At 41.5% G+C, this 25,828-nt stretch overlaps 1 pseudogene across 1 annotated transcript; it reads left to right on the top strand.

Moving 5' to 3' along the window:
- The first annotated feature begins 83 nt into the window (after positions 1-83).
- On the top strand, positions 84-25,828 carry LOC147002153 (5-formyltetrahydrofolate cyclo-ligase-like; annotated as a pseudogene). The gene is made up of 3 exons (XR_015044506.1): positions 84-151; positions 3,816-4,084; positions 24,934-25,828. The product of XR_015044506.1 is annotated as a 5-formyltetrahydrofolate cyclo-ligase-like (transcript).

Genomic DNA, 25,828 nt, shown 5'->3' with positions numbered 1-25,828 from the left:
CCGGAAGTTAACCTCTGGGGAGGGCGGGCTCGCGTGTCTGCGCATGCGCACCTCCACGGGGCGCATGCGCATTGTTAGGGGCGCGCGCTCCGCTGGCAGGGGCGGCTCTGGCTGGCCAGGGAGCTTCTGAGGGAGCTGAGCTTCCAGGCAGGTTGGCTCTTTCAAACAGAGCTATTTTGTTATTTCCAGGAAAGGCATTGTAGCCATTAGGAACTGTAGAGACTGTCGAATCACTCTCTGGTTTAATTGAAATCCATTCGCGTGTGTTGAACACCTAGTAAACCATTTTTTTTTAATGTGTTGGGTAATAGAGATGACAAACATGATTGTCGCCCCTAAGGGATCGGAGGATCTAGCAGAGGAAAGAGACAAATGGAACCATTGTAGGGCTGGGGCTATGGCTCAGTGATACAACTGTTCAAAAATACGCTGTATTTAATTTGTCCATACTTAGAACATACATTGAATTTGTGTCTGTTTTTCTAGGAGTTTTAAATCGCCTGTACCTTTATTTTGGCAAAACTCGACTGTGAGTTTTATCTATGGGGAGGTAACTGCTCATGCTGTGACTTGCTGCGTTCACTGCACAGCATTACACCTTGGGTTGCTGCTTCCGAGTTGGGGTTGTTTCTGGGACTTATTTTCTTGTTTTGTCTCTTTTCTTACTTCGTTTTCCTCAGCTTCCTTAAGAGTATATCCTCAACGGAATTATTTTAAAGAAAATACCTATATGATTGGCACTATTTGTAGTTGAAATGTATTGGTGTTTTGCTTGCACGTATGTAAGTCTATTATGTGTGTGTGCCTGATGTCTTAGGTTAGAAGTGGGCACCAGATCCTTTGGAACTAGACAGAGTTCAGGAAGGATGTAAGTCCCTATGTGGGTGCTAGAAATCGAACCCAGGTTGTCTGCAAGAGCAACAAGTGATCTTAAACTGCTGAGCCATCTCTCTAGCCACAATTTTTAAATATATTGTATATTAAAATATCTTCAACTCCAATTTGGTCCATATTAGTCAAAATTTAATTATCTTATTGCCATTCTGCTCAATACCTATGGGTTCCAATCTAGAGACCAATGTTTTTATTTATGCATTATATCTTGTGATTTAGTTATTTTTCTATTGCTATGAAGAGACACCATAACCATAGCAACTTATAAAAGGAAACATTTCATTTGGGCTCGCTTACAGGTTCAGAAGGCTGCTCTGTGATCATCTTGGTGGGAAGCATGGAGGCAGGCAGGCAGGCATGGTGCTGAGCACTTACATCTTATCCACAAGGTGGAGGTAGTGAGAGTCCTGGGCCTGTCTTAGGCTGTGGGCTTTTGGAACCTCAAAGCTCACTTTGATGGTTTCTGTGACTACAGAGGTGAGAAGAATGTCTTCAACATGAAGCTAGAAGGAATTCTGGCTCAACATGACTTGGTAGCTGGTGTTGGTTCAGACTTCTAGAGTCTTACACTTATTTTAGGCATATTTAAACACATCGCATTTTGGGAGAAAGTCTCCTCATTATAATTAACTTCATTCAAATTCAAAAGAGTTTGTAAATAATTATGGCTTAAGCCATACAAGGGACAAATGTAGAGATGAATTCTATAGATTGACTCCATGTGACAAGTTAAGGTCTCGGTGTAGTCTCTGTCATACAGATAGTGCTAAGGTCACCAGGTTATTAACCACCTCTGCTCTCATTTGTAAAGTACACATGACATCTCCCATAAGGATGGGCTCTACTGACTGAGAAGCAATGCTCAAGAGAGAGGTGTGGTTTGGCCATACAGACAGTTCAGAGGTCACCAGGCTATTAACTAAATTCATTCCCTGCCTTCTGGATGTAAAACAGGTTATATATCTTTCCCTTTGAAGAAACAAATGTGTGAACCTATCATGTTCATTCTCAGTCAAACTGTTACATCTTGATGACTGGTTTTCCTTTGTATCTTTCAGAAATTCTTTTTAATTAGTTAATAAAAACTCCAGATTAATCTTTTGTGTCTCTTAACTACTTTTCTTATTTATTTCTTAATCTTTCTCCCTCATAGGGCCTCCTAGATTGTTTTCATTTGGGCAATCACAGTTTTAATGTCTAATGAGTAATCCTTAGGTCTCTTACTGATTCCTTTTCCTAGCAGTCTATTAATGTTTTATAGATTCAGTTATTGTTTTCAGTTTGTCTGTAAAGACTAATTAGAATTTAAAACATCATCTCCATCTTTTGAATTACCTGTTTGCACTAAATCATTTTTCCATTCTATTTTTTATGTTTAAAAAATCCTTCTATTTTGAATTTTGTTTGGTTTTTCAAAATAGTTGAAAATCATTGATTGGCTATGCATATTTCTGTCTTGTGGGGGTAGTGAGCCTCAACTGAGGATCTTGTACATCATAATGGATGAAACCCCTGGCCCTAGGCATTCATAAATATGCATTTATGAATGAAAGTGTGTTAGCTACAAGCTTTCCTCTGTTTTTGCAGATAATGTTTGGAATTCTAAGGGAAGAATGGAATCTGCCCACCTCCTGTGTCCATGTTTTAGTGCTGCTGTGTCTATAAATACTGGCTCATCTTCCCTCTGTCTTATAGGAATTATTATCTTCATCCTCCCTTCCTAACAGATAGCATGTAAATGGACTTGAGGAAGAAAGGCAAATGCATGTGCATAGTCTCACACTGAATTTTAGCTGTGTGTCTTATTGCTTATTTAGCTCTTGTTTTTCTACACTCTGCTGTAAAGAGACTAAGAAAAATGCTTTCTTATATAGTAAGCAGTGTCAAAAGCCTCAGACCTGCCCCAAATCCGGGTTTCCATTTGCTTCATTTATGCCAACAGCTTCTGACAGCTTCGCAGGGTGGACTTCCTTCCCTGGGCTCGCTTTGCTATGCTTTGCTTAACTTCTCTCTTCCCTTGGTATTAGATGTAACTTTGCTTTCTTCCCTTCAATCTTTCTGTCAGCTATATTTGTAAGCTGCCCTTGCGTTATCCTTCTTTCCTTAGCATGAAGGACAGGGGGGAACAGAAAAGGAGTGGACACAGAAAGGGAGTAAGGGGCCGACTTGTGAGTCTGGGTAAGTGCTTAGGACTTCATGAGCACAGCTTAGCTCCCACTGTCTGATGAGCGATTCCACTAAATGTGGATTCTTGCACTAGGAGCCCTTTGCCCCCATTTTGATGAACTCTGTGAGCACCTAATTGAATGGAATGGCACTGGTTGAGCTAAGAAACCGTTACCAGCGTGTCCTCTGTGGGAGCTTGAGGATGGATTCAGAACCGCCCTTTAGGATGCATAGGCAGTGACTGACTCAGGACTCACCATATAGACTGAAGTGTTGATGTGTGTCCCTACAGGTGTAGCAAAGATTCTGCAGAGCTCAGTAAGGTTAGGTCTCAGTGGGACTTAAATGGGGGAAATCAATGGGAGAAATGTCCAATGATCCAAGGACTGGAAATTTTATGAGATCCAAATTTCATACAAAAAAATAACCCCCAAACCCTCCAGTAAGTCCCTGAGATGTACTGTCGGGAACCGGAAACTGGGTTCTTATCTGGGATCTGAAGATAGACAGCTTTTCATTCCATGACTTCTTAAGGAAGTTCCATAGGATCAAGAATAGGCATAGTGGAGAGATAAAGGAGTCAAGTGTGCAAATCTTGAGTCTTGAAATAAAAGCCAGGTATCAGGATGCAGTGTCAGATCACTGCGTCACTCCTCAAAGAAGGCCGAGACAGAAGGGAGAAATTGGTAAGAGAAGTTACTAGTTTACAAAGAATACAGTCTTAAAAATTGAAATTGCCATCATTTCCCACTTAGGTGATTGTCCACAGTCAGTATCAAAATTCCAAAAGAATTTCCATCTTTCTGAGCATGCAAGATGAAGTTGAGACAGAAGAAATTATCAAGGACATTTTCAAACAAGGCAAAATCTGCTTCATCCCTCGGTACCAATTCCAGAGCAATCACATGGACATGGTGAGATTAACGTCACCTGAAGAAATCGCTTTACTTCCCAAGACATCTTGGAATATTCATCAGCCTGGTAAGGGAGATGTTCAGGAGGAGGCCTTATCCACTGGTAAGGTGTCTTTTCTCACATCCAAACACTTACCTTGGTGCATCCTCTTTCATCTGATCTCGGAAATTAGAATGGTCATACTTGGCTAGCTTGGGAGAACTGATATCTTTGTATGTTTTGATGTTTTCACTGGATTTGTTTTTCTTCTTATAAAAATCTTTTCTCCCTCACCCCTTTTGTGTATTTTGTGAGACAGGGTATCACTCTGTAGGCGAGGCTGGTTTCAAACTCTCAAAGTCCTACCTCCCCAGTGCTGCGCTCATGGGCATACACCACTTCTCCAGCTTCTACCAGATATCTTTATCAATTTTTTGGTCGATTTCCTGTATGTGTAGGAAGCTAAGGCCCAGTGCCTGAAAGGACTCACCGTGTAGCTGGGAAGGCAGAAATTTTATGTTAATAAAAGTATCTCAACTTGTACTCTACGTTAAATATAAGAGTCAAATAAAAAAAGACATTCAATCAGTTCAGGGGTTGGTCTTGCAAATGTGCACCCCCAGCATGGATTTCTTCATCATCAACCTCTTATCTCCACCCATACCATGTTTGTGCAGCAGTTGTGGCCTTTGCTCCTGTGATATAACACAAGTTGCAGTGGAGTAGAGTATGAGGCATTAGATTCTTTCAGCTGTGGTATGAGGCAGCGAACCCTCCCCCCACCCCAAGCCCCCAACCTGCACTGTTGTTTGCAGAAATGTCTGCTGAGCAGGCACACTTTCTGTTATCTCTTCACATCGCACTCAGTGCGCGGTTTTCCTTGCATCAGCAGTTTAGAAAGTGGCAAGTTTAGTGCTAAATCCTAAATCAAGCCTCACAGTGTTGGGGCAAGCCAGTGGGAGCGCAGATCATCTCTGCTGCAGCCTTTGCTGTCTACTGGTCTTCCTGGTTTGCCTTTGGTATCTCACCTTAGAAAAAGGTGAACTTGTAGCCAGAGTTGCAGTTACAGTTTCTCAAGCAAAAATTTCCTGTAAGGTATTCTTGTCTTAGGTTTACAGGATACTAAACCAGCTGGTAAGTGATAATAGAGGGGCTGTCTCTTTACTGAATTTATCCTTAAAGTGAGGGCTGCTTAGACAGTTTGATTAGCTGGGAGTTTTTCCATTGAGAATGTATAATCTGGTTCAACCACTAACAACTTGGCATAAGCACAAGGGGATAACATTGGTCCAGAAACTGAAGACTACACAGACAAGGCAGCTTCAGTGTCTCTGGATTAGTGTCCTTAGAAGTCAATCTGTCTTTGTTGAGACTCTTTTTGTGTCTACGTTACTTTTGTGTTCACTGTGGCTCATGGCAGCTTGGACCCTTCGAGCTAGAATTCCCAGCAGAAAAGAGCAAGTCTGGTTTTCTAATAGTCCCAATAAAATTCTGGTCCTAACTCTAATTGCCTGAAGTGGTCATCCCTGAGTTAATCACTATGGAGAGACACAAAATTAGTTTATTGACTCAAGCCTGCGTTGTATATAACCGTTCCTGACTGGTTTTCTGTTGTTGGGGAAAAGGACCTTTAGCTACCTTTTCAGCCTTCCTCAACCACTGTTGCTTTCTTTACTAGGACTGTGTGGTTCCTGTAGAATTATAGCAGACAGTAGGCATGGGTTTATCAAGATCTCTCACAATGTCTTTATACATATATTTAATGAAAACTTTATTATAGAGAACTTGCAAATAAGAATACCACAGAGTCATGATATGTATGAGAACAGGCCAAAGAAAATTAAATTGTGTCACAAATTTGAAAGTGGTTTTTTTCCCCCTTTGGTTGAGACGGGATCTCAGCACAAAGCCCAGGCTAGTCTTAATCTCACAATCCATATGTCTCAGCCTCGAAGGCTTATAGACCTACATAACCATCTGGCTGGTAAATATTTATTAAGCACTTAGTTCAGTGGTTCTCAATCTTCCTAATGCTGTGTGACCCTTTAATACAGTTCCTCATGTTGTGGTGACCCATAAAATTATTTTGTTTCTACTACTTCATAACTGTAATTTGGCTACTGCCATGAATTCTAGCATGATATCTAATATGCAGGATATCTGTTAGGGAACCCATGTAGAAGGGTCATTTACCCCCACAGGGATGGAGAAGTCACTGAGTGTCTGTGAGAAGTGTGATGGAGACCTGCTTCCCACTGGGGTAGAGTTAACTAGCTGTGGTTCTCATAGAGGTGGGCTTCTACTAGCACAATGGAAGCCCTCTCCTATGAGTTGTCCTGCATTAAACATCAAGATGTTCCACCATTCCTTGATTTCACATCCATAAATTTATTCTTTTATATATTTGCTTGTAGCTAGCATGTACCCATAAAATTATCCTTGCCTCTCTTTATTAACCATCCAATTATCAGGTATTACTGGCTATTTCTTTGCTATATATTTGTGTGCATTGCATGTGTGTAGTCTATGTATGTGTGTGCACAGCTGTATGTAGAAGCCAAAGGAGGATGTTGGGTGCCCTGCTCTATCACCCTCTACCTTATGGCTTTGAACAAGGGTCTCTCACTGAGTCCAGAGCTAGGCTGGCAGTGACAAAGCCCCAATGTATCCTTCTCTTTGTTCCACATTATAATGCTGGGTTACATACACAACTGCACCTGGATGAACCTCATGCTTAAGCAGCAATTCAGATATTTCCCCAATCCCGCTTTGTACAATTTTTATCACCTGCTTCTGATCCCAGTGACCTTTTATCCCCAGTTGACTGGTCACACTGACTATTCCCCTAGAATGACTTTCAAACTTGTTTCCTGATCATATTGGTTTCCCTCAGATGCCTTTTTATACAGCTCACACATCTGTTAGGTTTTTTTCCTGGATACTGTAATGATCTCTGTCTCTGGCCAACAGTACTCAGTAATGATCTGTTGTGGACAAAAGCTGGGACTTTGGCTAACTCTAAAGTCCAGGCCATTGAATGAGCCACTGTTTCCCCTTGCTTTCTGCTCCTCCCCAGTGTGGTTCCTCTCCTTCTCCCACAGTGCTCAGCTGGAAGATAGCATTTCATCGATGTTGTCGCTGAGGGAATCAGGACTGATCTCTATAGTTTTCCTCCATTCTAACTATGACCTCTGTTCCTGAGCTCTTGTGAAGTCCAGATATCTCACCTGGAGGTGGAGCTCATGAAGCCTACCCATAGGCTATTGCCGAGATTCGGTGAGATGATGTCAGTGCTCTGTGAAGGTACCCTTGCTTCTGTGCCTTCTATTTTGCTAGAGTTGTGTTATAATGTACACAGCCTTCTGTGAAAACGAGGCTTGCTGTTTTCTAGGCTAGAATGTGTCATGCGTTTCTTCAGGCTAGGTAATCTCGGTTCAATTCCTTACGAATTTGGCAAATGACTAAAAAGCTGAAAGTCCCCAAGAGTTCCGTTTTGTAGTGAGAGCAAAGTCGGATGATATACAGTTAAATACTACACAGTGTGTTGTCAGAAGGTATCAGCGAATGCTGCCATCATCACTGAGTACTGAATATTTTCCCTGGCTGCTCCCAACACCCTAGTTTTTTCTTCTGTGATTCTTAAATCCTTGGCACTTAGCATTATTCCCCATGTTTTAGTAATTCTCCTTCGGAGAATATTTCTTTTTGTTCTAATAGACTTAGTCTCTATAGGGGCCAAGATTTTAGTCTAAGATACTGTATCCCTGGTACCTTCTATCATTTGGTTTATAGTATGTGTAGTCATCCAAGCAGGAAGGAAGACAGGCTAAGGAGAGAGACCAGGTGCCTTTTCCTTCAGTTATCAGATTATCGAAGCAAAAATCTCACGCCAAGAGATGGAAAAAGCTGAAGGCTGGTGCCACCCAGGGGAGGAATTTGTCTCCCACGGAGAGATTTCACACAATTCTGATACCTTTCCAGACAACCTGGCAGGAGAAACTGGAGTGGGAACAGTGATGGACAGTGACCACCCAGGGAGTGGGACTGCTTATTTACATACAACCCTTGCCTGCTATTTTTCACAGTGCCTGCCTGCTATTGAAATGTAAACCTTGGGGCTGGCAAGATGGCTCAGTAGGTAAAGGTTCCTCTTCACCAAGCTGAGGACTTGAGTTTGATCCTGGAACCCAAATGGTAGGAGAAAACAGACTCCAGCAACTTGACTTCTGATTTCCTACATGTTTGGTAACATGTGATTCCTTCCCCAGTAACTTACAGAATAACCAACCAAATGAGTAAATAGAGGCATCCTCAAAGAGTAAACATCGTGGCCAGACCAGCAGAGTTTTGGCTGGGGTGGCATTCATTGAACCTCTTTATTGATTCCTCCTTCTAATGTGGCCACATTGGATTAATCTCCTCTCTCTGCCTTGTACTATTGTCTGTTTAATTTGCCTTTTGAGGGCAGTGGCTGAGCCTGGCTTGTTTTACTTGCTAGGGCCTAGGCTCTGACCCTAATAACTTTGGCAACATGTTGATTCATACTGGAAAGTTCTCAAAGTAAATCTGAATTTATTATAAGTTCAGACAATACTAATATAGATGAATACATGATCAGTCCTTTATACATGAAGAAAACCTGAATCTAAAACCTTACAAACAATACATGGGAATTTTTTTTAAAGATTTATTTATTTATTATATGTAAGTACACTGTAGCTGTCCTCAGATACCCCAGAATAGGGCATTAGATTTTGTTACAGATGGTTGTGAGCCACCATGTTGTTGCTGGGATTTGAACTCGGGACCTTCAGAAGAGCAATCGGCGCTCTTAACCACTGAGCCATTATTTTATAGATGCTGTGATTTTTTTTGTTTATGTAAAATGTCAACATTATCTCTGGCTTTGGTCAGGGCCTTCCTGCATGATGGTCCTGGAATTTTCCTTCTCTCAGGGCTGGTTTGGGAAAGTCATTAAGAGAATCATGGGATGCTGCCTGGCTGCTGATGTTGCCACACTTGCAGTGGAGACTGAGGATTGGCTTGGAGGCCTTGTGTACTTGTGATGGGTATTGTGTTAAAGGTTGGTAAGAAGCAGAAATTGTAGTTTTGTTAATGGAGTATTTAGGATCAAAAGATTGGGTTCTAGAAGCACAACAAGCCAGGCTTGCCCCCTCCCCCCCATCCCCAGTTCCTTCATGTGAAAAGCAGAAAAGAGGTTCCTCACTGACTGGCACCAGGCTTTAACCTTTCCCTCCTTGCAGCATGATATTACTAGGAAATTCTACTTCCCTGTCAGTAAGTGCTTCTGTATCCTAATAGCCACTGGATGATCACAACTGTCTCGCTTTAGACTATGTCACTCCTCCCAGACGGCAGATCTTGACCTACTGCACCATGGTTCTTTCTGTGCCCTAGGGTACATTGAGATCGTTGTTATGCCTCAGGCCAGATGAAATTAATACTTCTGCTATATCTCCTCTTTTGTAGGCTGAAAAAATGTGTTAATTATTAGACTGAAAGCCAGGGATGTCCATAATCCTGGGGACCAGGCCATACTGTCTCAGCTACTTGCAGAAACTCTCTTAATGCCCCTGTTGATTTTTAAATTCTGTCTAAAAGAAGTTAGTGTTTTCTTTTTGTTTTTGTTTTGTTTTTTTGTTCGTTTGTTTTTTGAGACAGGGTTTCTCTGTGTAGCCCTGGCTGTCCTGAAACTCACTCTGTAGACCAGGCTGGCCTTGATCTCAGAAATCCACCTGCCTCTGCCTCCCGAGTGCTGTTTCTTAAAGAATGCAATATAGCTTATAATATAGCTCAGTCAGATCTGTGTTTACTAAATTCCAATAAAATACAGCGAGTTTGCTTCTGTATGAGTCCCTCTCCCTTTTGTATCATATAAATTATGTCTCTCTATACTATGCATCCAACAGTACAGTATGATTATTGCTTTAAATATTTATATGTTTTAGGAAAGAGTTAAGAGAGGAAAGGAAGCTAGGTTGATGGGACATGCCTGCAACTGCCTGCTTTTCTAGCATTCTGGAAACTACGGCAGGAGGATCCTCGTGAGTTTGTGGCCAGCCTGAGTTACATAGTGAGACTATATGTCTCCTCTAAAACAACACACACACAAAAATTCTTTTTTTTTTTTTGAATACGTAGATGAAGAAAAAGAAAGGCTAAGGTGGACAGATTTAGGATTTCATGTTTATATTTTTCTAACTTTTAGATACTTTTCAGTTTCTTTTTTTTTTTTTCATTTTATTTACTTTAGTGAGTTGTTTTGTTTTTTAAGGTGGAGTCTCTTATAGTCCATGCTGGCCTGGAATTACCAAGTAGCTGAAGATGGCCTTGACCTTGTGAGCTCCTGATTCTTTATTTCTGATCCTAGCAAGAACTTTGATTTTAGGTATCTACAACTATTCCTTGTTTATGCTATACTGGAGATCGAACTCAGGTCTTCAAGGCATGCTAGGCAAGCCCTTGTCTAACTGGATCCCAGCTCAATACTTTCTTTTAAAAAAGGATATTATTTGTTGTCATAAAGTACTAACCATATATGATGTTTATTGAATGATCTCGTCTTGTAGACTCACAGTTAGGTTTTATTCCTAACATAGTATAATAGGAAAGTAACCTTGTCCAGTGATGCTAACTCTAAAGAACTTTGAAACATCTGTGCTTTGTTCAGTAGATTTATTTTCTTAACTTCCTGCAGTGGTCAGTGTGCTGACAGGCTAAGGATGCAGAGGGCCAGGGGTCCAGTGAGTAGGTGGGATGGGGAGTATCGGTGTTGACAAGGGTGATTGGTTGAGGAGGAAAGGGCTGCTCAGGGACTGGCTGGGTGAAATATTTAGGCTCTGAACACTCAGAGCTAGGGCCAGGGAGATATAAAAACTTCTTCTGTGGACAGAGATGTGGAAGGGCACAGAGGGAATTCCAGTGCTTCTTCCCCTCCCCAGAGACCTTCGTTTCCCTTTCCATCCCTCTCTCCTACTATCTGCCTTCCCTGTGTCTCCCCCAACTTTTTCCTTCATCTCCTTATTGTCTACCCTTTTCCTACTCTGTTTTAATCATGCAAGCAGTCAGTATTGTTGCCCTTGTTTAGCTTGCTATTAGACTGTAATATCTTTCTGATTCCTTATTCTTTTATTTTCATTCCTCCCTGTCTATTAGTACAAATGTAAAAATAGTTAATATTTTAATATAAAATGTTTTGGACTCATTGTTATGTCTTTTATCTTAATGGTATTAAATGCTTCATTGATCCAAGCATTATTTAAAGTTATTAACTGTTATTAAACATCCTAACCATTTTCTTATCTGTTGCCCTCGGGAAGAAGTTCCCAACCTGTGGGTCAAGACTTCTTTGGGGATTAAATGACTCTTTCACAGGGGCCACCTAAGAACACTGGAAAACACAGATATTTACATTATAATTCATAACAGTAGCAAAATTACAGTTATGAAGTTGCAACAAAAATAATTTTATGACTATGGGTCATCACAACATGAGCAAATGTATTAAAGGGTCACAACATTAAGAAGGTTGAACACATACTTTAGAACTTTTGATATTTATTAAAACTTTCTTTGTAGGGTAATGTATGTGATTATTACAGTTTTGTTGGTAATGACATTTCATTCTAACAGGAACAGAAATCTTGTGGAATCCAGTTTGAAGGAGGGGGCTTATTTATTACTTATTTTTATTCAATGGGAATAGAATTTCAGTGGCATGTGATTGTTGACATTGGCCTCTCAGTTTAAGAGGAGAGTGTGGGCTACCGTTTTCTTGGCATTTCTTTTCTACTTGTGAAATGGCTTCTGCAGATCCTGCCATCACATTTGGATAAGCAAGAAGGGAAATGGAGCTGATGGCAGTGGTTGAATGTTAGCTGTCCCTACTGCAAGAAACTTCTGGAAACTCTTACCTCTCATTGGCTGTAATGGTAACAAAACCTATATATATATATAAGGGAAATCTGGAATTTTCCTTTACTTATTTATATCTATGCAGATTATAGAGTGGTTCTGGGCCAGTGTGGAGTGGGTCAGTTCCTGTTAGAGTTCTGTAGACTTGCAAAATACTCTGTGGGTTTTTTTGTGTTTTGTTTGTTTGCTTGCTTGTTGTCTAAGGGACAAAGTAAGCTCTGTTGATGTATATTCAGATGAATTTCCTTCCTGGGCTTGTAAATGACATCACCTAATCCGGCAGCAGCCACAGGAGGAAGAAGACAAAGCTCTGTTCTGGCTCCGTCTGTGGCTTCCTTCTCAGGGGATCTCCCCTCCACTGAAGTCAGGATGCTTGACTTCATCGATGAAAATAGCAATAGGATGAACAACTCGAAACAGAGTTGGAATTTATTAAGAAAAAATTTAATATACATTTAAACACTAGTACTGAAAGAGTGGGGTGGAGTGGGAGAAGAGGAGAGGGAGACAGAGACAGATTTGCTTTGGACAAAGACAGTGTATGCCCAGGATAGCCATGGGCATCCCAATGGAGAGTTGCCCCTAAATGACTCAGCATAGCTGTGTGAACATTCTGGTGTATTTGAAATTTACATTTTTCTGGGTCTGGAGAACTGGCTTGGCAGTTAAGAGAAGGTAATATTATTGTAGAAGATCTGAGCTCAGTTTCCAGTATCTGACTGCATCAGGCAGCTCTGGCTCCAGAGGATCTGACTCCCTCTTCTGGCCTACCTGGGCATCTGTGCTCATGTGCACATGCCTACACATAACTAAAATTAATAAAATAAAATTTTACATTCTCAGTTTTTAAAGAGTTTTGAAGAGTTAGTAAGAATGTTTTGGTATATTTGTTCTTCTGTCAGAAACTTTTTTATTTTTATTGTAAAGATTAGGTATATCGAGTAGGATTACTGGATAATAATATAGAAACAAGTAGAAAGAGTCAACAGAATTCTTAGCATAGTATCTTCCATGTGCCCATGTGCCTCTCACCTTATTCTGCACACTTCCTTTAGTGTATTGTTAAGTGATTTTAGCCAGCGTACACTTGTTATTACTAAAGGTGGGGTTTCCTTCTTATAGAGTGTGTATATACTTCTTTTGTAGTGTATACACACACAAACACACACACACACACACACAAACACACACACACACACAAACACACACACATATTCAGGGAGAGAGAGAAAAACAGAGAGAGAGAGTGAGACAGAGAGAGAATGTTAGTTTTGTTTGTTTTTGTTTTTGTTTTTCTTTTTCCTAGATAGCTCTGATTAGTTTGCAAGTCACCATTCTTTTTACCCTAGGCTCCCCAGAGCTGTGATTAAACACATGCTAACATAGCTGATTACTCCATTATATTATAAAGTGTTTTTCCCCTATTGTATAGAGAAACATACCAGCATAGTCGTAAGTTTTTAAATAGAATCAGGAATCTCTGAAAGAATTTCAGAATTATACAACATTTCTTAAATTTCATGAAAACAAACATTGAAGCTCTGGTTTGTTGGTTTTTGTTTTTGTTTTTGTTTTACTGTTTAATTCATTTTTATTATTTTTATTAGATATTTTCTTTATATACATTTCAAATGCTATCCCGAAAGTTCCCTATACCCCCCCTTGCTCCCCTAGCCACCCACTCCTTCTTCTTTGCCCTGCCATGACCCTGTACTGGGCATATAAAGTTTGCAAGACCAATGGGCCTCTCTTCCCTGTGATGGCTGACTAGGCCATCTTCTGCTACATATGCAGCTAGAGATATGAGCTCTGGGGGTACTGGTTAGTTCAAATTGTTGTTCCACCTATAGAGTTGCAGACCCCTTCAGCTCCTTGGGTGTTTTCTTTAGCTTCTCCATAGGGGCCCTGTGTTCCATCTTATAGATGGCTGTGAACATCCACTTCTGTATTTGCCAGGCACTGGCAGAGCCTCATACGAGACAGCTATAACAGGTCCCTTCAGCAAAATCTTTCTGGCATATGCAATAGCGTCTGGGTTTGGTGGCTGATTCTATAAGATGGAACACTCTGCCAGAGCCCCAGTTCTTCTCTTCCTCTCCTATAGTAGTTGTTTCTCTTTATTATTGTAAAGAAGCATGTAGTATAAAGTCCACATTTACCTTTCTAAAACACCCAGTCCATCAGTGCTAAGTACATTCTGTTGTGCAACAACACTCTTAAGATTTCCATTTGGGGACCTGAAACTGTGCAGTGAGAGATGACACCCTTGCCCCAGCCCCGAGGCAACCACAGTTCTTCCTTCCTTTCTGCACTTGATGTTAGCCAAAAGACTGAGAAGTGATCTTTCCTTTCTGAATTTGACTGCTTTACATATGCATAAGTGGGGTTGTGCAGAACTTACCTTTCTTTGGTTCTCTGCTTATTTCTTGATTATGTCACACAGAAAGAGTTAACCTTAAAGTTCTAAGAATCTTTAACTTAGATTTGAAATACATCTGAGAAATTGAAGTTTTTTCTTTCTCTCTTTTTCTCTCCCTTTCTTTCTTTCCCTCTTTCTCTCTTTCTATCCTTCCCTTACTCCCTCCCTCCCTTCCTTTCCTCTTTCTTTCCTTTTTTTTTTTTTAAGGTTACATACATAACCAGAGGAGACTCAAGATAGAGAAAAAGCATAAGAAAATCTTTCACTTCTTCCCACTTTTATTTTCCTGTTTGGACAATAAAATACATGACTACCATTCATTTGACTATGAATGGTAGTGAGTCTCCCTCAAACTCAGTGCCAAAATAACACAAAGGAATGCCATTTGGATTAAGATAATACCATTTCTGAACTTTTTTTTCCTGAAAATAATTTGATCTCCCCCTAACTTAATATTTTTTTAAATCTTCTAAGATAGGATGAACTGAAGGACTGATTTTTCTCTGTTTTTAAACCCTAAGGGAGATGCCCAAGGCAAGGGCTGGCACTCTTCACTGTGAAAGAGCAGGTAGTAAGGATCTGGGGCTTAGTGGCTGATACGCATGTTCAGGGACTGGCTATTCCATTTTAGTGGCTAAAGTGTGGCTGGGTTCCAGTGGCTATGGGTTGTAAACCAGTGTAGTTGAAGAATCTGAGGAGATGGCTGTGGAGATGCCTCAGTGGGAAAGAGTGCTTGCTTCCCAAGCCTGAGGTCCCAAGTATAACCTCCCAGCACCCAAGCAAAAAGCCAGGGATGCCATTCCAGTGCTGTGGGAATGTGGAGACCAAAGGATCCCTCGTCTTTACTCTACCTCAGAAGAATCAAGCAGAGAGTGAGAGAACATTAGATGTCCTTCTCGGGCATACCCATAGGCACACAAAATGTGCCTGAAGGGGTGAATACGCATGCACATTACATACATACATACATACATACATACATACATACATACATATGTATATGCATTTACTAAAAGAAAATAGCTGTACTCTGTTTTTGCCCCACACCCACACAGAATTGGTTCACCTCTTCCCACTTTGGCTCTTGCAACCAGCTTTGTATCTTTCATACATAGTTACGATTGCTGTTCATAGGGATAGCAGAGATGGTCATGCTTTCTAATCAAATAATGTTGGATTATTGTTACTTGTTATCTTAATATCTATATCATATTTTCAGATAAAGTGTTAGCCAAGATATAATTACATTTTTAAGTGCTTAAGAAAATAACGTGCTTTGAAGGTTGTCTCCTGAAGACTAGAATTTTAGAGCATTAATACACACATATATATTACATGCATGCACACTATACATACATACATACATGCATACATACATACATATGTATGTATACATATGTATGTATACATATGTATACATACATACACACACACAGAGACATTTACTAAAAGGAAATAGCTGTGTTCTGTTTTGTGTTAACTTTCCTTGGGAAGGTGTGAAACAGCAATAACTTAACCCAGATGTAGCCCTAACAACAAATCCACCCTCGACCAACATGGTAAACCATGAGTTTGTTTATAGGAACGTGGGTAAGGGGTTACTTTCAGAAGAGTGGGTAGCCCCCAAACGCAACAGCTGCATCACTGCGCAGTCCTACCCCACCACAGATGATGGTGTGCAGACTCTGTCACAGAGTTCCACTTTCAGTTAACCTCCTCTCTTGTTATATACTGCAGCATCTCCTAAGATCACTCACAGCCGATTTGTGGGAAGGAGTAATGGCCAGAATCCCAGATGAGGATCCTGTAGTCTTCCTTCTACTCCTTCTATGAGGGAAGGGGGGAATAGCTCTGTTACAATTACTGTAAATTTGCTTTCATTATATATTTGTTCTTATTTTGCTACCATGGTTATGGGCCAAAGTCATCTCTACTCCATTACACCATTGGGACAGTCATTTTTGTCCAGATAAAACTAACAAAAAGGTCAGTATTGTATGATGATAAAGATGAGACATAAAGTAAAAACTAAAAACAACCCATCTCCATGCCCAGAACTAACTACTCACCATGTTCAAACTAAGACTCACCATGTTCAAACATTGCTGGATCTGTTTGTTAGCATCTACTGGACTCAGTCTTTTTCACTTAACAATTGCTACAAGCCCGTAAAAGGTGGCACATTACAGACTAAAGGGTGAGCTGGAGGGTTAACACTTTGTACTTTACTGCAGTGCCCCTACTCCTGCCCAGCAGCCCTTCCAGCTGCCATCCTGCTGGCACCATAGACATACTCTTTCTACTCCCACGCCCTAAGATGTTGGATGGCCAGTGTTCCCTAGCAGTTACTACTTACAAGCTGCCAGTCCTTTTACTGGCCCCTTTATTGAGTTTCTTTTTGCAGTTTGTGTGCCATCTGTGCACATGGTGGCCCAAGCCTGACTAGTATAGGTACTGTATTCCATATGACTGAGCTTGCTTCCATGGCAGATTTAGTATATATTCTTTGTCTGCCTTATCCTCCAGCAAGAGGCTCTCATCCTTCCCAGCCCTGGAGTCTCCACATCACTGGCTATATGACTTTGTCAAATTACATTCTGTCTTTGAATCTTGATTTTCCCATTTGGAGAAAGCAGATGATAATGTGTCTTGTGGGGTGTGTGTTGCAGGTGATGTAAGGATGTGTCTATGAAGGGGGCAGTATAACTAACAGTGAGCATCAAGTATCAGTGGCATTGGTCCTGATTTTCTTATAGACACTTCTCAGAGGATCCTCTGTAGAAGGAAAGGTGCTTTGTAGCCACAAGGAGTAACATCTTTCTAGAGCCACCATTTCAGAGAGCCTGCATGGCTCATGCTCTGCTCCTGGCTGGAGCATCTCTTGTAGATGGCTCCTGTGTGTACATTTCTATCAGACAGCAGGTGGTGGTAGAGAGTTAGGCTTGCTCTTGAATGGGGTTTGTGCAAAAGAAAAGTCTAAATAACTCTGTAAAGTTGGTATTTGTCCCATCTTAAGAAGAGGCTGGGTTTCAAGGAGAGCTTCAGTTGCTTAGAAGTTTCTAACAACTCTTGGTTGATGTGGGGTTTACACCCAGTGATCTGTGTGGAGGCCAGGGCACTTGACTGGTTGCGAGTCTTCTAGGCTCTTGCCTTCACACAGAAGGTTGATATTTAAGTGAATTTCACATTCCTGCCTCTGTGTACCATGTGATAAAAAGTCACAAGTAGTAATGTGAAGGTGTACTGTCCCCTTTTCACACAGGCCCTTCTATTCTCGTTATTCATCTCAGAGGCTGTCACTTTTCTATGTATTCTTCCTGGGGCAGCCTCACAGGAAGGTACAGGCATTACAGAGAGAAGGGTGACTGTTTTCACAGGCCATCTTAGTTTGACTTTTGGCCTTGGGAATTTTTAAGCTGCTATGCTAGGGTAGAAGCTATTGTGCAGAAACACTCAGCACTTATACCATATGCACTTCTAGTTTCTTCTGTGTTTCAGCTCTGCCCAGAAGAACCTAAATCCTCGTCTCCATTGACTGTAGAAGAAGGTTAGGGCACAGAGAGACATCAGGGTTTACATGAGAGAAGTGATTTGGCAGAAACACAGAAATTCTTCCCCTGTAAGGGACATATAACAGACAAACACACAAAAGTGGGTGAAGGCAGGTGCTCGCTGGCCTTAAGTCATGGTCTCCATCTCTACCACTAAACATATATGGCCCTGATCTAATTATTTCTTCAGGGATGCAAAACCCTGCAAATCTCAGTGGGTACTCTCTGGATCCCAATCCATGTCTGTAACTACTTACCTCGTTTAAACACAGTGTTTATGGGATTAAATAAAGCCTTGCATTCATAATGTACTTAGGCTTTCATGGAAGGCATAGATAGACTCTCATGCTGTGATCCACATGGTATTAGCAGAATGTCCCCTTATACCCAGGAGTACATTTTACCTGGTGTTGTATGGTTGGGCTACTGCCCTGGTGATGAATATTGATTCTGTATTTTAATACAAGCTTTGGTGCCCATGTCAAAGCAAGAATGTTAACAATGCCAAAGTGAGCAATCAGGTGCCATCCTGTCTTCAGATGTATATGATTCTACACTAAGATTCCCAAAGGCTGGTACATGTTGAGACAGAGTGAAAATGCCTTTGTGGTGTAAATATTTTTAATTACCTGCTTTCATTAGGTGATTTAGTTGATTAGTTCTTTCTGGGTTATGGGTTTCTCTTTTTTCTTAATTTTTATTACATTTGTGTGTGTGTGTGTGTGTGTGTGTGTGTGTGTGTGTGTTGTATGGAGTCAGAGGACAATTTTGGGGAGAGTCAGTTTTCTCTACCATGTGGCTTGATGGCAAGCACCTAAACCATCTTGCTAGACCAGAATATTTTTTTTCAAAACCATTTATACCTGAAATCAGAAGTGGACTGTGTCTTATTGCAACCCATAATTGGTTTTGTTTATTATCTCATGTGTGTTTCATTGTTTTCCCCTTGAGGAGCAAGCATTATATGTCAGTCTGCTCAACAACAGCCAGTATGAGTTCAAAGTATTGGTTTCTGAGTTTATCACAAGAGCTGTCATGAGGTACTGGCACTGTGTTTTGTTTGGGATTTCCAATTCTTTGTGTCCTGAAAGCATGGTTGATGGACATGTCTGAGTCTCTGCAGTCACTTGTATGACTTCAAGAGTAGGCATACAGCCGTTAAGTTGACATTTCATGTTACTACGTTAGGGACACTTTCCATCATAATGTGTTTGTTTTTAGGTGAAGGTGGTTTTGATTGACGTTTCATACTTGATAAGTGATAGTGCTAAGATTTCAACCTGGTAGCCAGTCTAGAGGCCTGCACAGCCCATCTCTCAGAAAAATGGTGGGGACGGAGTGAAGTTCTTCTACAAAAAGCCTCACTTGCATTAAGAATTCTACAAAGTTTAGAGTTTATGTGATTATGGAGAGTTGGTATGCTGCAGATTTATAACTAAATTATTGCCCAGTGAAATCCTTTTGTAACAATGTATTAACAAACTACTAGCTTGCACCAACCCAAAGGCTAGGAGTGCCCCCAGATACCACCTGAAGCCTATTACTAATTCCCCAGTTTTTCTGTCACTGAAATATTTTAGAAAGAGCTGAGCTATAAGGAATCCTAGAAGAAAGGAAGGAAGGATTCCCACTGCTTATTGGACTCCAGGGCAAGAGCTGCTTACTGCATCGTGATTTGACAAAAGAACTGCATGGCAGCTTAAGTAAGGCTTGTTATATGACCATTGCTATATCAGATGAGGTGGCCTTGGGATTGGAACACAGATACCCAGGCAGACAGTCACAAGTGGGCTTGTGAGACATGGATCCATTGATGTAACTGATGTCACAGGAATACAAGGGAAATGATGTGGAGGGTAATGCCCCAGAGACTAGGGGAGGTTTTGCATAGACAAGGAAAGACATCTTGGATGTTATCATTAAAGGTGATATACTTACTCAATGCACTTTTTGGATATTTTTCTTTTCTTTTGCTTGCTTGCTTCCTTCCTTCCTTCCTTCCTTCCTTCCTTTCTTTCTTTTGTAATTGTTGATGGTTTTTGAGACAGGCTCTCATGTAACCCTGGATGGCCTTGAACTCTATGGAGCCAATGATGACTTTGCATTCCTGATTCTCCTGCTAAAATTACAGGCTGGAATTCCATATATGGTTTACCATGTCTGTTTTCAGGCAGTGCTGAAGATTAAACATAGGAGTTTTCACAGTGGGTAAACATTCTGTACCTGAGCTCTATTCCCAGTCCTGTTAAGTGCTTTTGAACAAGGGAGAGCCAGGAAGAAGCCTGCATTTTAGGAAGTGGAATAATCAGCTGAACTTTCTGGAGGAATGGTACAATCAGAACCACAAGATGAGAATCCTGGCCCTAGAGCAGAGGGGTGACTGCACTAAGTCATATTTTCGAATCTCCTAAAGGAGAGTGTATTGAAGATGTGATCAAGAAATGCAAAATAAAGAGAATTAAAGGGAGGAGAAGAATGCTAAGAATGGTGCCTGTTGAACCCAGAGCAGGGGCTGTGTGTATTTCTTGGGCTCCATCACTTATTATCAGGGTCAGGGCAGAGATGGTCCAGTGGCTGATCAGGCTCCATAGTGGAGACCTCTGTCCCTGGAGTCTGTGTTCAGGGTGTTGTCAGAGACATCGCTGTTATCATACTGAAAATGATGTTCCCAAGGGTGAGCTAGATCTTCAGAACTAAGGTGAATATAAGCATGCATAAAGTCCCCTTTTATCTTCTCTAAAAGCCTATTTCCTAGGGTTCCTTTTGCTGGTGAAGAGTCCACAGCTCTGCTTGCTCCGATCTTGTGTGTGTCCCTACAGCTCTGCTTGCTCCCATCCTGTGTGTGTCCCTACAGCTCTGCTTGCTCCCATCACATGTTTGTCCCTTACTGTAACAGTTATCTTCTTGCCACCTCTAAGGGATGTTGTTCTTACCCTGTTCACCTTTGACCTCTGTTCTTATTTCAGAAACTCCTTCTATATCACATGACAGGATGGCAACTGTAGCCTCTGGATCAAGTCTGGTCCTCTACCTATTCCTGTAAATAAGCATAGCTAGTTATTCATGTATATATTATTGCTTATGGCTGCTTTCACAGTACAAAACTGACCTATGGTTCACAGTGTCTCATAGCATAAATTATTTGTCCTTGGCTCTTTATAGAAAAAAAATTCAACACACCTAACTCTGGCTCTTCACCTACACTTTCCTTGCTCTCTCTTTGGCTGAAGCCTGAGGCAGGAGGAATACATGCATCAGTCAGTTCTAAGGGAAGACTGAAGTAAGAAGCTCTGCTCAATTTCACTGGGAGTTCTAGAGGAACTTCATTCCTTTCTCCATCAGTTCAAAAATAGTGCCTCATATTTCTTAATTCAAAGAGAACGTCTCATAATAAATGCAATTATCTTGGACTGTACATAGCAGTGGAGCTCATAAGCATGATCTGATTTAATGTTTGTGACAGCAGGTGAACAAGCAGATTTGCAGGTGGTAATGTGGAAAGCACAGACTGGAAGGCTACTCACCCTGATCCCACAGCTAGGAAATAGCATGGGCCTTGCCCCTTACCAGCTGCCTTCAGAGGAGGCTGCTCTTTCAGAGCAATACCAAGTAATGGGAAGAAGAAAGACTGTAAACAAATGTAGGGTATAAGGCTGGTGCAGTTTTCCAAAGGATAGCTTTGCAGTTTTGAATGCAAGAGAATTGTGGAACTACACCTTCCCCAGCAAGAACAAATAAACAATAAAGTGTGGCTGTGCAGAAGAACTGACTGACACGGAGAGACCTCTGCCTGAAGGCCTTGTTGCCATCCTGATGAGTGGAGCTAGTTAGCTCTCCTTGTTACATTTCATTCCAGCCAGGCTTGGGAGACAAGAGTGGAAGGATTAACTGAAATCAGGATTATGTTGGGCACTATGCTAATGTCTTCTGTTAATGAGCCATTGCTGATTGTAAATCATGTAGGAAGAATATGGGTGAAGAAGGAAGGCTTTTCTGTTCTTCCTACTGAATTTTGCTTTTGTGGTTCATTAGGGTGTGTCTAGGGCCATGCTCTAGTCTATGTGGCATGGGAAGCTTGTTGAGCCCATACCTGATTTACTTGTCCCACTGATTTCTTCACTGGGGAAAGGTGACATTCAGAAGTACTGTTACGGAAATGTCAAGAGTCCCAGATAGGTAAGTAGGTAGGGTAGATAAGGTTGTGCATGTGTATATGTGTGTGTGTGTGTGTGTGTGTGTGTGTGTGTGTGTGTGCTCACACATGTATCAGGCAGTACAAGAGGAGAAAAGGGAAGAAAAGATGGGGGCAAGCCACAGAAAGAACTTCAGGGATAACAGCAGATGGGTGAAGCCAGTAAGGAATGCAGTATACATCAGAAAAGCACTAAGATTCAAACAGCAGAAGTGGGAACATACTAGAAAGGACTTTCTAAGTCCTAAGTACGGGAACTGGGGCCACAGTCAAGTGCACAAATAGTAGAAGGGATTTGGGTGGAAGCAGTTCTATAGGCAGGGACTCAAAGGCCAGCATCCCAGGTAGAATGCCAGGACCTCTGCAGGGCAGTTTCAGGTCCCTGAGTTACCCAATGGCCCAAAGGCCATTCTCACTTCTGCTTAATAGCTATAGAGTTTCATGTTTAACTAGTGGCCATGCGAGGATAGACTTACTCATAATGTCACTTCTTTAATCCAAATATATTTACCTTAAAGTTATTGAAGTTGGAGGTGCCATGCCAGGATTGATCTGTCTGAAGATAATGTATTCATCTTTCAGGGTTTCTGTGCTCTAGCAGTCTATTAAAATTCAAGCATGAAGGATGGCTTGGAAAAATATATGGCCTGCAAGGAAAATTGCTGGCCAGTCGAGTGGACAGAGACATATACACTCAGCTCTACAAGACAGACTCTAGGGAGAAGCAGCCCAAGCCCAGGGAGGAGCAGGAGCAGCAGCAAACTTGATCCCAGCGTGAGGGCTGAGAATGGCTTTCCTTGACTCTTTCTCTCCTCTGCTCTCTTCCTCCACCAGCAGGAATGTGATGGCTCCAGAATTCTGCCTTTTTTTCTGTATGAGTTGGCGCTGGTAAATATCCCGGCTGTTCTGTTGCCGTACGTTTTGTTGCTTTGCTTGTATAGTTTATTTTTTATTATGTTAACTAGTAACCCATATGAGATGTTACCTCTTAAAATTTTAGGTCTAGAGTATACTTATTTTTGCCATAAACACAGTGTCATAACAGACCGCTGGAACTTTTCCATCTTGCTTGGATGAGATGCTGACTTATCAAATAGTATATTCCCCTGCTCCCTGACAAATAGCATTCTACTTCCTGTTTATAAAGGTTTTCCTCTTCTAGATACCTAATATGAGCGGAGTTATACAGTGTGTGTGTTTATATGATTTTATTTCCATCTAGCACAGTGTCTTCTTGGTTCATCCCTGTCCACTATTACAAAATTGTCTTCAATTTTGTGGCAGATTAATACATTACCATATGCATGTGCCATGGTTTTGGTTATTTGTTTGTTTTGATCAGTTGTTACTCTGGTGGACATTTCAGCTGTTCTACATTTGGGCTATTGGGTACACTTCAACATGAAGATGGAAGTGTAAAGATCTGCTGAGATCCTGATTTCAGTGCTTTTGGATAAACACCTAGGAGTAAGGTTTCTAGATCTTATGGTAGTTCTACTTTTAATTTATTGAGAACTCCATGTACCATTGTCCTTGCATTTGTTCTTCCACTGCTGGAGAAAAGTGCACACCTGTCATCTCTTATTCCTTGCCACAGTCTTTCTGCCCCATATGAGACTGCCGCTTGCCCCTTCCCTGCTCACTATCCTGCTACCCTTCTTTTGGCTTCCAGGACGTAACTTGACTCTTGACACATTCTTAAAAAGCCCATGTCAAGTCAAAATACGCCATGACCAGGACTTCTCACCCAGCTAAATTTACTTATTCTCTACTGGAGTCTCTAGAGCCTTTGCTTCTGTAGCTTTGGGACAATTGATAGAGATGTCATCTTAGCCTGATGTTACATGTTATTTTAACTGAACTGTCAGCTCTGAAGGCAAGGACTCTGTGTCCTCTCTGAAGATTTTACAAAACACCTATTCACATGTGGAGAGGCAGAAATCATAGTACATATGTGTGTTACAGTTTAGAAGACAGGAACTTTAAGTTAGTAGCTCTGGAAAGGTAAAGAAGACCCTTGGCAGCAAGGTCCAAATGCACAGGACACTGTCCAATACTATAGAGATAAATTAATGGGACAGGGATAGAAAGGAAAGATCAATGACATCGCCTTCTTATTTTTTTAAACAAGCTGGTCTTGGAATAGACAGGCAGGCTTAGTGGGTTGGGTATGACTGCACCTGAGCTCTTCAGTGTGGGATGTCAGCAGGCAAGGTGAACATGTACATGGCAGGAACAGGAAATGGGGTTCACCTCCTAGGAAGTCATCAGCTGCTTGATGCCAGCACTACTCTATCAGAACATCCTACTTCTAGCATCCTGAGCTAAGAGTCCTTGGCTTCCAGCCATGGTCTGCCATGCTAGCAGTGCCATCAGTGTGCTTAGCCCACACCGAAGCTTTAAGTCTGAGCCTTCCCTTGCCTGTCAGTGGGAGGGAATGGAAGAGGAGTGGGCCTTGTGGATTGCATGATACTCTTAACAGCTGTGGTATAGCTCCATCCTTTCTGTCTTCCCTGGCCTTCTCACATCTCTCCATCTGTCATGATCCCACGGTACTGGCTCCCAAACCAGAAAGGTGTGGAGAATCAGCTACATGCTACAGTTAAAGGAAGGTCTGAGGTCTGCCCACAGAGAGTCCTCTCACTGATGTGGACAAGGCTAGGAACCTGCCATTTCTATAGAGGCACACCAAAGGACTGCAGAAGGATGGATGCAGGACTAACAACATTGCTGAAGAATTATTTCCTTTGTCTAACTTGTTTTTATTTTTTCATTATTTCACAAGGATTATATCCTCTTTTTAAAAATGGGATAATGATTGATGTTAATAGAAATAACATGCTATCCTGAAGCAGTCTTGTAGTAACCATTGATACTCCAAGTACATTTCTGTTTTCCACACGTGGACATGACCTCATCTTCCTTCCTGGCCTCGGGTTTGACAAAGATGGCAACTGGCTGGGGCAGGGTAAGTGATACTATGACACCTACCTGAAGTGCTGCATACAGCATCAGGAAGTGAAGCCCTACACCATGGCTTTAGCTTTTAAAGAGCAGATCTGTCCCCAGATCCCAGTGGATGAGCATGACATGAAGGTAGATGAAGTCCTTTATGAAAATTCCCCAGCATCTTAAGTTACAACACGGTGGCTACACTTACTGCTCTGTCCATTCCTAGGCAAATGGATGGACCTGGAGGGCATCATCCTGAGTGAAGTAACCCAATCACAAAAGAACTCACACAATATGTACTCACTGATAAGTGGATATTAGCCCAGAAACTTAGAATACCCAAGATATAAGATACAATTTGCAAAACACATGAAACTCAAGAAGAACAAAGACCAAAGTGTGGACACTTTGCCCCTTCTTAGAATTGGGAACAAAACACCCATGGAAGGAGTTACAGAGACAAAGTTTTGAGCTGAGATGAAAGGATGGACCATCTAGAGACTGCCATATCTGGGGATCCATCCCATAATTAGCTTCTAAAGGCTGATACCATTGCATACACTAGCAAGATTTTGCTGAAAGGACTAAGATATAGCTGTCTCTTTTGAGACTATGCCAGGGCCTAGCAAACACAGAAGTGGATGCTCACAGTCAGCTATTGGATGGATCACAGGGCCCCCAATGGAGGAGCTAGAGAAAGTAACCAAGGAGCTAAAGGGATCTGCATTCCTATAGGTGGAACAACAATATGAACTAACCAGTACCCCTCCCCCCCGGAGCTTGTGTCTCTAGCTACATATGAATCAGAAGATGGCCTAGTAGGCC

Source organism: Mus caroli, unplaced genomic scaffold, assembly GCF_978045245.1.
Source record: "Mus caroli unplaced genomic scaffold, Mus_caroli_1 scaffold_11, whole genome shotgun sequence".
Classification (NCBI taxonomy): Eukaryota; Metazoa; Chordata; class Mammalia; order Rodentia; family Muridae; genus Mus; species Mus caroli.
This window is presented reverse-complemented; position numbering and strand designations above follow the sequence as displayed.